At 41.4% G+C, this 15382-nt stretch overlaps 1 protein-coding gene across 6 annotated transcripts in view; it reads left to right on the forward strand.

Annotated features, from left to right (window-relative positions):
• PEAK1 (pseudopodium enriched atypical kinase 1) overlaps positions 1–15382 on the forward strand; it is a 113038-nt gene that overhangs the window by 31511 nt on the left and 66145 nt on the right. The window contains exon 2 of one of the 6 annotated variants that reach the window (XM_017816873.1): positions 1455–1456. The exons of the other annotated variants lie outside the window; for them this stretch is intronic. The gene's annotated coding sequence lies outside the window, so the exon portion shown is untranslated. The remainder of the gene's footprint in view (positions 1–1454; positions 1457–15382) is intronic. 6 annotated transcript variants of the gene reach the window in all.

Raw genomic sequence — 15382 nt, forward strand, 5'->3', positions numbered from 1 at the left:
AATGTGGGCTTTTTAAGATGGATGGTTCTTTGGCTGACAGGTTATTCCACGGAAGAACATTCGGAGAGTATTTATTGACCGATAGATCCTAATGGCTTCTGAAATGCTGTACCTCAGTTTAGTTTGGAAATCTGAGTAGATATCACATTCTTCTTGTTTGTCTTTTGGGAAAAGATTAATAAGTCTTGTAAATTATTAAGGGCTACGCTCTCATCTTCCAGACCTGATTTCTCTGAATAGGCGCTGTGTGCTCAGGCTGCTCATTAGTGGGTGGACTGATGGCTGACTGTATGTATTATTGATGACTTGGTGGGAATTTCCTGTCTGGAGAAGGGTGGCAGGCTGATAGAAATGCTTTGCATGGAAAGGTGATGTTAAAAGGTTTGGCATGCTGTGCGTTTGTTTTTGAAAGTGTGGGTGTTTGGGCTCTTGCCGTGGGGTCCCCAGCATGAAAAGTTGTCACTGGGAAGTAGATGGAATCTTGTCTTGTACCCCTCTCACTGCTCTTACAGACCCGGGAGATATTTTATTATAACTGATGTTATCTGAAGCATATTCTTGTAAAAGCAATGCACATTTTATTTAGCATGTCTTCATAAATATACTGCAATTTCTACCACTGTTTTACCACACAAAAATGGGCTGTTAAGCAAAGCTAAAGCAGTGAAGCAGAAAAGAGTCCTGGAGTTGAGTTTGGCTACTGTAGTATCCTAGATATTATCAAAACCAGCTTCAAAGTGTTACTGCCAGCCATCAGGCTGTTATCCTGCCTGAACTCACCATCCTTGAAGTTTGAATCTGCTCTTAAAGATCTAGGGAGACAAAATTTCATTATTCTGTATCCCATTAAGAGAATATATTACTAGTATATGTAGGATAACTTTTCTGCTAATGTACAGATTTAAAATGTTTCAGGGACGTAAATCAATACCTTGAAATGAAACCCGAAGCTCAGAGTGCCCATTTCCTTTAAGACACGGCTCGTTCAGATTGATTAATGACTCTTGGGGGTGTAAATATATAAATATATAAATCTCCACTTAGGCCTATCTAAATCTGGATTGCCACAGCCTTATCGTGTGACATCTCCTGTATCACTCCTGCTCCTTGTGGTGGCACTTGCATGGTTCCCAGCTCAATCAGCTCCCTGAGCTGCTCTGCATGGGATTGTGGGACTATCCATGTGCATACACAGGACGGGGCAGAAGCTCAGAAGCCAGTGACAAGGGCAGGGCCGTGCCAGCCCAGGTTTAGATTGATTTAAAGGGTTGTAGATACAACACCCTTTTGAAACATCACTCGTTTGGAATATATTATCTTCAACTTTCCGCTGAGCCTGGAAGTTTCTAGTTGAAATGGATTTTAGATTAAGCAGAGAATTTGCAAAACAATAGGAGAGAGAAAAATGGTAGCATGAGTCATAAGCATGGGACCTTCCCCCACTGTCTGCTTAGAAGTGCTGAGATTCCAAGGATTAGTTAACAGCAGAACTGTAGTTTCCAGCATGCAATCAGCTGTTCTGTCCATTGTGCTTTCAGTTTGTTGGAATAAAAGAACCACATTAGTCATCAAAACTTAGTGTTAGCATAAAACTCTGTAGTTTATGACAACTATTTCTGGACAGCACAGTTTAGGTGGTGTGTTAAACGCTGATGTTTGTTAAAAGTTTATTGGTTTTATATGTTGGCAAAGGGGCCATAGGAGTCTAATAGTGGCCTGTTGTAGCACTAACCCAAATGTGGCATTTGGGTTGGTCTGTCTCTGGGTTTTTTTGTCAGGATATTTATCATTGAGAAGCACAGCAGTCAGATGTGTTCTGCAAAGCTTCAAGATTGTGATGATGTACAAATATCTTACTGGAGTAATTTTAGTTGAACTTTAAATGGGACTGTAAAGGATTTCTGCCTAGATTTATTGCTGGATCACTTCCTAAGCCTACAGTAACTTGTATGTGTTCCCTGTGGGCACACAGAGCTCGGGGGCAGTTGGCCACACAGCCTTTCTCAGAAGCAGGGAGCTGTGGGAATGTTCACCTTCTGAGCTAACGGGCTCCGGAGGATTGGGAAGGGTTTTTGTGCTTGGGTTCCAGGTGTCTGTCTGTCCCCACCCTCCTCCCTGGTGGACTGCAGCAGTCACTGGGAACTTGGAAAACCCTTCCATTCATGGGCCTTGATGCCTGCTGGTGTGGAACAGCCTCAGATCACAAGTTCTGTGCTTGCTGGAGCAACTGCCAAGATGTTGCTCAGCTCCTCTGTAGCTCATCCAGAAGCACTTTGGCATCCTCGAGAACATACTTGCAAACACCAAAGCATATTGTCTTCAGAAATGAAATACTGAATTCCACATCCATCCCCATCTTTTTCCAAAGCCACTTTTTATTCTAAACTAAGGCATTTTCTTAACTCTTGTGTTTAACCAAATTGGTATTTCTTTTCATGAATTTGCTGAATGATACCATTCAATAATGGCATTATTGACAAACAAGATATTTCTTTCTGTATGGTTGGGAGGATAATATGGCCAAACTTGGAATTTAACAAAATCTGGAAATGTTTTTCAGCATTCAGTAGTAAATCATTAGTTTGGGCAACTTTACATGGCACTATTCTGATAGGAAATACTGTATTTGCATTGGCAAAATGAAGAGTGTTGAAATTTTTCTATGGAACTTAGAATTTTTGTGACTTGTGGAATGCTTAAAAGCTGTCATCTCAAGTTTGAACCATTTAAATGCTTCTACTCTGAACCTGCTCCCTACTCATCATTGCCATATCCTTCCCTCATTTTTAGGTTAAGGCTCCTCTTTCCCATCTCTTAATGTTTCTGTAGCTTATCTCATGTGGAGAACAGAAAGCAAGTTAAAGCTGGGATTTGCATCTACAGTGGCACTGCAGTCCAGGAAAGCTCCACTTCTGTCCTTTCCTGGCCATTCATTCTCACTCTGTGCTGCCTCCTGTGCTGTGCCAGCACACACCCACGTGGGGAACCCAACCAGGGAAGTGATTCAGCTGGAGAAGCAAAGCCCTGCAAAAATACCAACTGCCAGCATAAAGCCATGAGGTCTTGAGTGGTTGTGCTGGCTTGGGAACAAACAGCTGGGGGGTGAAAGGCAGGAGTTGTTTAAGTTTGTTCTTCTGCTGGAAAAAGTTATAATGGAGCCACAGCCTAAAAATCAAGGTTTTTACCTAAAAATAAGTGATATGTAAATGGTGCACACAAAATAAGACAGACCACAAACCTGATCAGGGTGTTTGTTTCAGATCTTTCTGTTGACTTAGCCCAGGTCAGGTTAAATTAGGTTAAATTAAATCAACACAGTATTCTTGGGTAAAGAAAGCATTCCTGTGCTAGTGATGCTGGTGGGGCTCAGGCAAACTCCTTGATTGCTGAAGTTCACTGCAGTGAGGTTTCCTGGTGCAGTTCCCATGAGCCAGTGGGTTTGCAGGTTGCAGCCTCTGCGAGGGGCACTGCAGAAGGTGATACTTGAACTGCAGGTGTTGGTCACTTTGTGCAGCCCATGTGTGGGGGGACTGGCCTGCTGAGCCACACCAGCAGTTTCTCAGTGTTCCTGTGCACGTTGCTCCACTGACTCAGCTTTGGGTCTGTCAGGGCAAATGAGGAGGAGGAGGATTCCTCATGGGTCAAGTTATTCCACTTGATTTCATACTTATTTTTCTTTAATGCTAGAGACAAACACACAACTAAACTGTGTGTGTGTGTACTACTGTGGCTTGAAGATAGCAGTGGTCCAGTTGGAACAGAGTATCCTCAAAGTGAAGTTCTCTATAAAGACAATCCAGTCTAGAACTTGCTGCTGCTAAAGAAGTTCCTGAGCACTCTGCCCTTCCCCTTCCTCCCCACCCACCTTGGTGCTGCCACCTCAGATCTTTGTCAGCTGGTTTAACTCAGCAGAACACGAACCTGGCGAGAATAGAGAGTGTTCTGCTGTGTTAGGGAGTGGATGGGCACAGAAGAGGAAGCAAAAGGGCATGGCTGACAGCAAAGGCAGGGAAGGGAGTGAATCCTGTCTTTCATCTCCAAGGACAGCCTTGTGTAACTTCACTCTTAATGACAGAGGTGATGCAGATAAGGAGCATTGCCTGTAGCATTAACACTGTGTACGTGTGCAGTGCTCACAGCAGTGCCCTGGTGTGGGCCTTGCTGCAAAGGCTGATTTCTGTTCTGTCACCTGTGACAAGCTTAAAGTTACTGGAATTAAGTAATTTTCATATGATAATTAATGGTGAGAACTAGAAAAAAGGTATTAGGGAGTATATTGCACTGAGGAGGAACCCAATTAAGGTTGCTTTCAACTTGTCAGAAGAGAGAAAGCAAGCCAAGATGCACAGTTACATTGGAAACCCTCTGAAATCCAGGTAACCAGTGAAACCCAGAAGAAGGATGCTCAGTTTGAGTTTTTGCTGAATACCAAGATAGAGGAAGAAGATTAGAAGAAGATTAGAATCCTCCTTTTCCCTTCTTTCTGCTTGTCTGATGATTCAATTCACTGTTGGGCAGGCTGCTCTAGCACAGGAGAGGAAGAAGGCTCCTCATGGATATCTTACAGAGCAACTTTAATATACATACACAGATTTTTAATTCATAATTACTGTCTTCCTCAAAGATAAGGGAATAATCAGTTTGAATCCCTTACATAAGGAAAATCACCTCCAAATTTCTCCTATTATAAAGGGAAAGAGGATTTATGTTTACCTTAGTGTACATTTCTAAACATTTTTGCATGTTAAACAGCTGTTTTCACAAAGGTATGTGGGTTTTTTGTCTGTAGAAACTTCGTGTAATGCTCAAAATTCCGTGTGGAAACAGGTCTGAATCTAAAAGGGAATAATGGAAATGACTCTCTGAGCTATATTTGGGCAGCCAGGAAGGTAATGCCTGTGTCAGAGAAGATAAAGGGAAGGGAGATTGCATGAAACCCATCAGGACTGTTAAGCTGCAGTGATGCAAAGCCATTGGTGTTTTAAATAATGGTTAAAATAAATTCCTGTCGGGTAGTGCTGGACTATTTGAAATTCCCCTAGGTTTAAGTAAAAAGGGAGAGGGAATTTTAACCAGCTCATTTGATGGAAAAATGACCTGCAGATGGGGTTTGAGAGAATAATAGGCAGCAGATTACAGTGGGAAAATTGTGGCAGAGCATCAGACTTTGATGGGTTTATGCAGAATGGGCAGTGAGGAGATGGGAAGAATCCCCACTGCAAACTGCCATTATACACTCCTTTTGTTTCCACTGGCTGCCCATGGACTGTAGCTGTTCATAGCAGCATTAAGTTTATGAAGTCACATATGCTGAAAAGTTTTAAAATATTAGAAGTGCTATATGATGTGCAAATATAAGTGGGTTTTCTTCTGTTTATGTCCCTGTTTTCAAGAACAGTTGTATGTGGGAAAGCTTATATTTCTTCCAGTCTTGACCTGCTTTGATCTAGGGCAAATACCCTTTCCCTGGTTCCCAGTGTCCTGAAATGTCATTAGTAAATATTGGGTTTTATCAACACTTCGAATAGTCCACTGAAAATGCAAACATGGATTTTTTTTTTTCCCTCCAAATCTTCATAACTGTGCCAGATTAGAAGGATTTTATGAAAGCAAAAATTTTACAGCCACCAAAATTCAATTATAAAGCGAACTTCTAAGCAGGAAAGCTTACATATATATATATATATATATATATGTACATAAGCAGCATTTTCCCCTCTGTTCTGTCTTACTCTTGGGAAAATCTGAAATATGCTTGGTGTAACTTAACAACAAGCAAAAAAAAATTGAGATTGCTTGGGCAGACTACAAAAATTAAAATATTCTCATGAACGACACCAGCAGGTTTGTTTTTTTTTTTAATTAAATAATGGAAGCCAACATTTTTGATGCAATTTACGGCATTTTTGAGCACAGTCGTGATCTGAAGAAATATACTGTAAAATTCCTCTGTGGGCTTCCACAGCCTAGGGATGCAGTAACATGGAATGTGTTTCATGTGTGCCTCCTGTGGGATTTTTCTTTTTGCCTTTTTTTAATTTTTTTTTTTTTTTTTTAAAAGAATAGACTTCGGTGTTGGAGATACGTGCAGGGGGTGAGAAGTGGGCTGTTTCTCAGAGATGTGAATTCTGTGGCAGCAGATGAACAATCCCCATGTGTGGAAGGCCCAGACTGTTTGTTCTGCCCTTGCTGGCAATGTGAGTGCAGGGCCTGCCGGGGGCTGGCTTTGAAACCTTTTCTAGTATGAGGGGGAATGAACTTGCAGCGGCCTTACCTGACCCCAGCTGGAATTCCTTGACTACTCCTTTAGTAAAGAAACATTCCCACAAGCTGTTTCCTGCTCTACCACCAGTAGTAAGGTGAGAAAAGCAACTTTACCTGTACCAGGTGGCTCCGTGTGGCCTCAGCTCTGGCAGCGGTGGCCTGAGGGGAGCCTGTTTTCACAGACTGACCCGTGTACTTGCTCCAGTGTTTCAGGAATAATCTGTGCTTCTGGAATTAAATAATAAAAGATCCCAGTTGGCTTTTAATACTGGAAAATTAAAGTGGGATCCAGGTATTGCACTTACAACTTTAAAAGTATAAGATGACTAATAATCATTCTTCAGCCTCCGTTACCACCACCCACTGTCCCATTTATTTGCAATCTGTTTCACTGCCTTTGCTTCTTTTTTCTTTTTTTCCCTGCTAAATATCAGTGCAGTTAGAATACAAAGTCTCATTAGTGCCTGCCTCTAGCACAGTTGTCCCTTTATAGATGGTGTAGAAAAGTTACAAACTGTAGTAAAGTGCTCATTTGAGGGGGAAACAGAGCACACAGAAAGTATTTCAGCTCTGTAAAGCGTGAAGGCACAGGCAAAAAAGCTGATTTCTACTACAAATCTTAAAGTTTGTTCCCTATATTAAATCTTCTTTTAATAATGCTTGAACGGTTCTGCTGCTTGTAAATACATAGAATTACAGTGAACCTTCTTTTATTGTCTGTGATTTTTCCTCAAATTTTCTCTACCTTTAAACGTGCCTCTTTGTTCTCACTGCTCGAGAATTCTTTAATCCACTTCTCAAAAGCTTCTGAATATGGCACAGTCTAACTTGAAAAGAATGCAGAAGAAGAATGTAGGGCAGAAAGCTGGAGGTATGGAGCAGCATCCACCGGCATGATTACAATTTCCCATGGCAAGACAGGTTGAGGGGGCCTGTAGAAGAAATCACAGATCATAATGGCATAGGAAAAAGTAAATAGAGGTGAAACAAAGGAGCAAGTTTATCTGCTTTCTGTTTGTTTTTTTTCTTACAAGAACCTGGCAGCTCAAAACAAACACACAAAGGTGCTGGAGACAAAGCCGTTAAGCTGTGGAATGTCCTTCCACAGGATGTTGTGGATGTAAAATGGGTTCAAAAGGCAATTGGATAAATTTATGAAGGAAAATTCCATGCAAGAGTATGAAGTAGAGAGACCCCAGTTCTTTTACAGGAAGTCTCTAGGATGCAAATTGCTGGAGATGGGAGAGGGTTTGGAGGAATTGGTGCCTTTATGCTCTGGGTCGCTGCCAGGAGCAGGCTAATGGACGAGCTGGACTGTGGGGCTGATCTGCCAGGCTGCTGCCAACCTGGAAACACTTTGTGCTCTCTGGGGCTTTCCTTGAGGTATTTATGATCCTTCTGATCTTCTTCTCAACAGCTTTGATATTTGGCAACTTTGCTTAATCTGCAGTTTGGTACCTCTGTTGTTTCAAATGTCATCAGCTGAATCGCATCCTCCCTTCTCAGATGAAGTCTATTATGGTAAATTAATACTGTGAGGGAATAATTTATCCTGCACAAATGGAGCACTCCTGCTTTTTCCATGACAGTGGATTCCTCTGTCCCTAAATTCGTGCTTAGCAGTAAAACATTTGAAAAAGTAACTTGTTACTTCAGCTTTTCCAATTTGTAGTTTTATTCTGAACTAACATATGAAATCATTTTCCAAAGAAGCATTTAACTGATTTCTCTGTAGCTTTGGTAACTGTTTTATTGAACTATAACATTCACTGAGGTCATTGCACCCTGGACAGTTGCTTTATGTGACTGAGCCATGCTCCTTTGGCCCTGTGGTCTGCACCAACCCAGCAAATTGTTCCTGTCCAGCAGCAGTTCTTTTGATCCAGAATTCCCCCATTTCTGCTGTTAGACTTTTCCTCTTCTCTGTGTATTCCCAGTGAACTGTTTCTCAGCCATGGGTTTTCAGCTGTGCATGTTATCAAGTGTCTCCTTTTGCATTACTCCTTTGGTAGTAATTTACTACCCTATTTTGACTTCATCTTCCTTTAACTGCAGGTTTCAAATAACCATCTTTCTCTGGCAAGAGAGCTTAGAATTAAAGCTGCTCAGATTCTCCCTTTTCATACAAGTACTTTTATCAATGCAGGTGCATAACTCTTACATTAACCTTGCTACTAAATTTCGGTATCATCCTTTAAATACTTCTTTTTTTTTTGTTCAGAAACTGCTCTGCCCTGGTAGAGGTGAGGCTGCAGTCAGCTCTATTACGTGTCTATTGACAAACCAGAACAGGAGCAATACTGGCAGTGTATTGTCCTCTGTCCTTGCCTGTTTCCCATTGCTCAGTACCGATTGTTTCCAGCTCGCAGCTGTTTAATACAGCTGCCAAAACCACTAATGCCCAACCTGTCTCTAGTAAGAGAGAGCTTAAAGAAATAATCTTCTTTTCCCCTCAGTGTTTTGCAAGATGCAAATGCTTCAGGTAATCATGCAAAGTTTGCCTGGTGAAGTGGTTAAATGGCTGGTGTCAAACAGTGCAGTGCTGTGTGTGCAGGTCACAGGCCAAGAGGATTTCAGAGAACTTTGGGGGGAAAAAAAATCTTGAACCATTGAACACTTTGCTGAATTTTGTGCCATTTAAATGCATACTCAGTATCTTAATACTTCAGAAATATTAAGTGCTACTTGCAGTTCCCTATTACAGCTCTAGCTGATTTCCATCACTATTTTTAAACTGCAGTGAGAACAAGGAGAAGTACCTTTAAATAGTTGGGAGAGAGAAACAGAATAGCAGGGAATCACAGAGCCTTTTTCCTGTGCCCTCGGGCCCTCGCTGTGGGGCGTTACTGTCACCCCAAGTGCTGTTTGCCTTCAGGTGCCTTTTCAGCAAATACTCCTGGTTTTGTCAAGTTTGTCAGTGTTCAGTCAGATTTTATATTCAGAGCACTGTATGTTTTGACCTGCCTTCAAACTCTGCTTATTCTCTTGGCCGACCCTACAGTTCTGGTCATTTAACTGAGCTGATGTTCATTTTCTGACCTTCTCTCTTACCTTCACCATTTGTTGCATTTCTTTGCCTTCTGGCTATTTCAACCAATTCAGTTTGCTTTCTTATGTAGTTTCTTGCTTTAGATTTGTGTATTACATTAGTGCCTTTCTCAGTGCAAGGTCAAATGGTACTTCATTGAGAAGTCAGAATGTGTGAATTGGCTCTTGTCACAAGCTTAATTTAACCATCATTTATGTTCTTGGAAGTATTCCATTTTTTATCCATTTCATTTATCTTAATACCTGCTTTTAAGTAAAACTGACAAATGATGGCAATATATGAAAGATATTTTAGCACAGTCTTTTGAAAATCATTTTCCTAATGTGTGAATTCTAGTCCAGACCAGACTTGAAATAATAGTATTACAAAATGTCAAAGCTGGTAAAACTATTAAAAAAGAGAAAAGGAACTTTGACTAATGGCCCATGTGTATGGCTTAACATTTAAGTAAAGATTGCATTCCTGACTGAGTGATGAGAAAACTTCAGCTAAAGCATTTCTCTGTAGCTTCCTGCTGAAGTAAGTTTTCTTTGTGTGGCTTGAGCTGTGGGAAGAGCTCAGTGCCACACCTCTCTGGGATTTTCCAGCATTGTCTGGGATGCTGTTCACACTCCTGGAGCCCTCTCTCTGGGGGCACACTGGCTCTGGGCTCCAGGGGTGGTTTGTGTTAAAGCTGAGTTGGCTTTCTGGGCTGGATACTTCTGTATGGAGAAGGGTGAGTGAGCTGGGAAGCTGTGTTTGACAAGCCAGGGAAACGGCAGGATCACTGACAGAGCCACTGAGGTCATTCCTAATAATTCAGGATACGTAACTGAGGATCAGGAGGTGGATCCTCTCCCTTGGCCGAAGGAAGGAACAGGCTGCAGGGTGAATCCTGGTCGTGGGGCAGCCTAAAGACAGGGGGTGCCCACAAATTCTGTGGATTGCAGAGGGCTGCATTGATCTGCTGTCCTTTGGGAAGGGGTGTGCCCCAGGAGGTGTTGGGATTCCTGCTGTGTCTGTCCTGGGACTCACTGTGACTACACAGGAGTTCTTTCAGTCCCACTGATCCACTGACTGTGGATTTGCTGCTGTGGGTGGCATTAAGCTGTTCAGCAGGCACACAGCAGCCTCTGCTCCCGGGAAATTCTTTCATTCCTGTGACCACATTTCAGGAGGAGAATGCCATGCACCCATTCAATCTGCCAGTTTCTGCTCTAATCACAATTCAGGAAGATTTTCTGATAACCCCCCTCATACATCCGTGAGTGTTCGGTCCTGTGGGGGAGAGGGTTGGAAGCTGACAGCCACAGTTTTAGTGTTTGCTTGTTTGGATACAGGCCTAGAGTGGGAGCAGGAAATCCACTGCCATTTCACAGCTTTATTTGTTGAATGGAAAGCAGGGAATTGACATCATGTATTCAAGAGCAAGAAAAATGGCATTTATGGCAGGGTGTAATTTTTTTTTTTATGGTCCCAAGCATTCCTTTGTTTGCAATTTTGGCTTAATATATTCATGATACTTTGAAATAGGGCTGTGTGTGGAGATGGGGGTTTTAAATTGCTTTTGTTGTTGTTTCTGGCTTATATAAATGTATATATTCTGCAAAGATCAAAGGTGACCTGGAAAGAGGGTTTGTAAGAGATTATTCATCCAAATGATATTTTTTCCAATACAATGGGGGAGGGGGTGGAGGGAAGAGAAATTTTAAGCTTATTCTCTCAGACTTTGGTTTTGTTCAGCTTTCTTACTTTCACAACATATTTTATTTTTAACGAAATTTCTAATAAGCCACTGGAGTGAAGTATTTGCTAACAAAAGTAATCTTAAGTATTTCAATAAAATCTCTCCTCCTCGTTGATCACAGACACACACACTCTGTGGTTATTCCTTTAATTCTCCTGAGAGATTCCAGGACATACTTCAAGACCAGATCTACTTTTTTTATGCTATTATTTGAAATATATGGATTTTCCCTAAGTCTTTTCAGCTCTACTTTATTTTTAATTTTTTATTTGCATATAAAATTGATGAAGTTACATTATGATAATGCCATTTCCAGTGCTTCTGAAAATACCTTTAAAGTCTTACTTGCATGATCTGTCAACTCAAATTATTACATTTGCATCTTTTTTTGTAGAGCCTTTGCAATTAGAATCACTGTGTTTTATGATAAAGTTTAAGGGAGAAGATAAGCCAGTTTGTTCATGGCCATTTGGAAATCCCGCTTAATACTTTTACTAACAAACCAAAAACATTCTATTAGGATTGAAAGGCAAGTGTGGGAAGAAAATGGCAAATTCCAGTGTATGAAGCCGTGGAAGTTTTGTCAGAGTGCTTGAGAAACTTTAAATGGCCTTGTTTAGTTGAAGGAGGAACCAGGAATTTGCTTAGGGAAGGCGTGGGCTGTAAGTTGCATAAAACAGAATCAGAAAGGTCATGGGAGATGACAGCAAGGTGCATGTCTTGGATGTGATTTGTGGTTAAAGGCAATTCCTGTGCTTATGTGCAGAAAGTTATTTCCAGTGCTGTGGCAACTCTGGGGAAATTTCAGAAGGTTCTGTTAATGTCACAGATTCTTCAAATTTATACACACACAAACGTTTGATGACAGTCGAATGTTGTCCATAGTTATTTGTTACCTTCGAAATAGCTACGACAGAAAGAAAGATGTTTGTACTGTTATAAACCAAAAAGTAGAATTATTCCTGAAATATTAAAAATGTGAGCATTTTGTGCTCATACTTGAAGTGAGTTTTCTTTCTTAAAGGATGTTTTATGAATGACTTGGAGAATCTGGAAGAAAATTCTCTGTTAATCCCACGGAAGTGAAGGTTGTGCCATTCTTGTGCAAGGAGGCCAACGCTTCGGCAGAAACAATTTGGAGAAGAAAAATATCAGGATAAATTAAAGCCACGGGGATTTGTGCCATTTTTCAGCAGTGCTGCTGTGCCCTGCCCTGTGCTGGGGGTAGGATCTGTCCCATCAGGATGAAGAGCAGGGTGTTAATGTGGATATCTGCACACAGAAGTGAACAAGGGTGTTTTAGGAGGGTTATACAGAAGGATAGACACTTAAGCAGCACCACACACAGGGTAATTAAGAGGATTGCACAGCATGTGGTATTCAAAAACTTGTAGTAGTATCATTTATACAGAAAATCACTCAAACTCTGCTACTTCATGAGCATTCCTCCTTCCCTTAGCACTCCTCCCACTTACCTTTTGCCAGGAGCTGCTGTAAGGAAATACTTCTCTGCATTTCTTCTGCTTCTGTCAGTCTGTGATAATGATGAACCTGAAACTCTTCTGCAGTGGCAATTTGCAGTACTTCAGTAAATTGTGGCTTTTGTCAGATAAATTGCATCGGTAAAATTTTCCTTGATCCCCCAAACCCTCATTTATCTTGCCATTAAAGATATATATATTCTCCAACTTCCATTCTTCCCCTTTAATCTGTGAAGCACAGAATATGATGTGGTTTCAGCATTGATTTTCAAGATAATTTTTAGCCTGTCAAAGACCTTCTGTCTCAACAACTTTGAAACAAAGATTTCTGAATAGATGAGAAAGTGCAGCTGCCAGATTAACAGACACAAGAAGCTGGAAGGGAAGGATCTCGCAGATGGTTCTAATAAAACTCAGCACCCAGCAAAGGAGTGTGGTGGGGGAGTGGGTTGAAATTCAAATTGTAATCCCAGTGCGAGTTTGGGGGTTAGTTTGTGAAAGAAAGCTGCAGAAAAGATCATTTGAGGGTTGGGGAGGGGTTTATTGCTGGTTTCAGTTTTTCCTGTTGCTGCAGCACTGCCTTTTCCTTCTCCCTGTATCCCTGTGTCCATGATGCTGCCTGAGCTTGTGTTGCTGTGCCCAGAACCCTCCTCTGGAAAATAGATATTCATAGGATTTCTGAGAATGTAAAACACCAGTAAAAGCTGTTGAGGGAGGAAAATTTTCTTGTTACGGCACAGAGCAGTAAAAATGGTGCAGAGGGAGGCTTCTGTTGCTTCATTGACAGGTGCTGCTCCTGCAGCCAGAGCCAGCAGTTCCTTTTGGCCAAGCTTTGATAAACCAGGTGTTCCCTTGTAAGAAGTTTGTACGGCACGATTCATTCATAAGGATGGGTGACTTGTACTACTTTGTCTGCTTTCTGCTTTTTCCTCTCTGATTCAATGCTATTCGGGCTGTAATATTAGGCCAAAAATTAATCAATAAAAATTGCAGTAGGAGAGGTGCAGCTGAGGGCCTGGTGATCTCAAACTCAACCACCGGTTCTTCTTGATGTGACAGTTTGGGGGTCGTTGGTTCTTGTGGCCAGAAAACCTCACTTTCACCTCATCTCCAGAACCAAAGCAATCAAGTTTTTATTTCTTCTTCCTCCTCATGCTAATCTTTCTGTTCTTCAGTGAAAGGAAGAGTGTTTGAGAGCACACAGGCTTTCAGCTTACATGGCAGCCCTTGGGGAGGTGTCTTCATCTTGCTGTGTCAAAAGCTTTTCAAATCAGTAGCTCAGGAGTAGCAAATCCTTCAAAGGCATGAGTAACAGATACTTGTTTTTGAGAGTCCTTAAGCATGAGCAAGTCATTAAGTACTTCCTTTCTCCCTGTGAATCAGTTCTATTTTAAACAGGATATTCATCATGTATTTAATATTTTAAAAAGTAAAAGAAGTTTTAAACTCTTTTTCGGAGTCTCCTGTGTACACCCATGACTTTGTATTAAAAACATATCTGCAAAGGACTGCACGTTCCCTCTGTTGATGCATTCCCTTTCCTAATCTCCTTTAAGAGTGGATATATTCTGTCTGAAGCAGTTCTTTGCCCAAGGAGACCATTTTGAAGTGAAGAAGTTATTACTCTGAAAACAAGAGTATTACCTGATCAACAACGGGGTGATGCCACTTAAAAATGCAGCCTCTCTAGTGTTCAGCAACAACTGACAGCAGTATCCCCTCTGGAAATCCTGGTCTGCAGTATTTTCTGTGCCAGGTGACCCTTTGGCAAAGCTGTCACACACCCATTGTGTGAGGGAGGCCTGTGGAATTCCACTGAAGGAAATCCCATGGTTTAATGAAAGGCTTTGGCTGTGGATATTGACCCTGAGATGGTGTTATGCTCTGCTTATACAGTCAATTTGGAAAGAATCTGTTTCCCCTCTCTTTACTGTGTCATGCAAAAAGGATAACTAATATGAATATTTATAATTAGGTATTTTTACAGGGGGCTGTGTCCAAGATACAACATGCTGAGACATTAAACAGCACAAATGTTGCCAGAATTCCACCAGCTTGGCAAATCTGACAGCCAGCTGAAGGCAAAGACTAGTTTTTATGATAAAAATCAGGCCATGTGCTGAATGCTAAAGCACTGCCAGTTGTTCACAGCCCGGGAAGAGTTCACTTGCAATCAACATGAATAGGAAAAACATTTCCCAAATGATGCTTTGTTTCCTTGTGGATTTGCTTCCGTTTCTGCCTCCTTACACAGTCAGCAATCATAATTCAGATGGTGGGGTTTGAAACATAGTCTTCCTGTTACTAATCTTGTAATGAGGTGCCCCTTTCTCCCGGGCTGTCACTCAGATTGACAAGACAGAGGGAGCTGCTCCCAGCCTTGGCAGTTGCTAGAAAGTCGGGATGTTTTGCAGCAATGGCTTGTGATTCATTTGTTTAGCATTCCTCGCTCTTTGTTTTGTGAGGACAGCTTGAAGGGGACTGAGTCACATGGCAGCTCTTTTCATACCGGGCTTCTACTGCCTTCAGTCTCTGCAGAAAGCCAAGGGAAAAATGGAGGGATTTACCTACATCTTTATTTAATGTTAATTGTCTAATCAGAGCAGCAGCTAAAAGGAAGGATTTCATGTCACATTCATCAATTAACTTAAAATGTTGTGAATTAATCTGTAGTACTGGGCACTGGAACAGAAGTGAATATAAAGTGGTTTAATTCTTTTCATTTTGAGTGGTAAATTGCATTTTTTAAGTCAGTGTGCTGCTTGTGAATACAATGACACCCATATATATGATCTCTGTACCACCTGTTGCCTTAGCTACCATTTAATATGCAATATGCTTATGTTGGAGATAAAATGTTTT

The sequence above is a fragment of the Lepidothrix coronata genome, unplaced genomic scaffold (genome assembly GCF_001604755.1).
Source record: "Lepidothrix coronata isolate B3197 unplaced genomic scaffold, Lepidothrix_coronata-1.0 Scaffold58, whole genome shotgun sequence".
NCBI classification, from domain to species: Eukaryota; Metazoa; Chordata; class Aves; order Passeriformes; family Pipridae; genus Lepidothrix; species Lepidothrix coronata.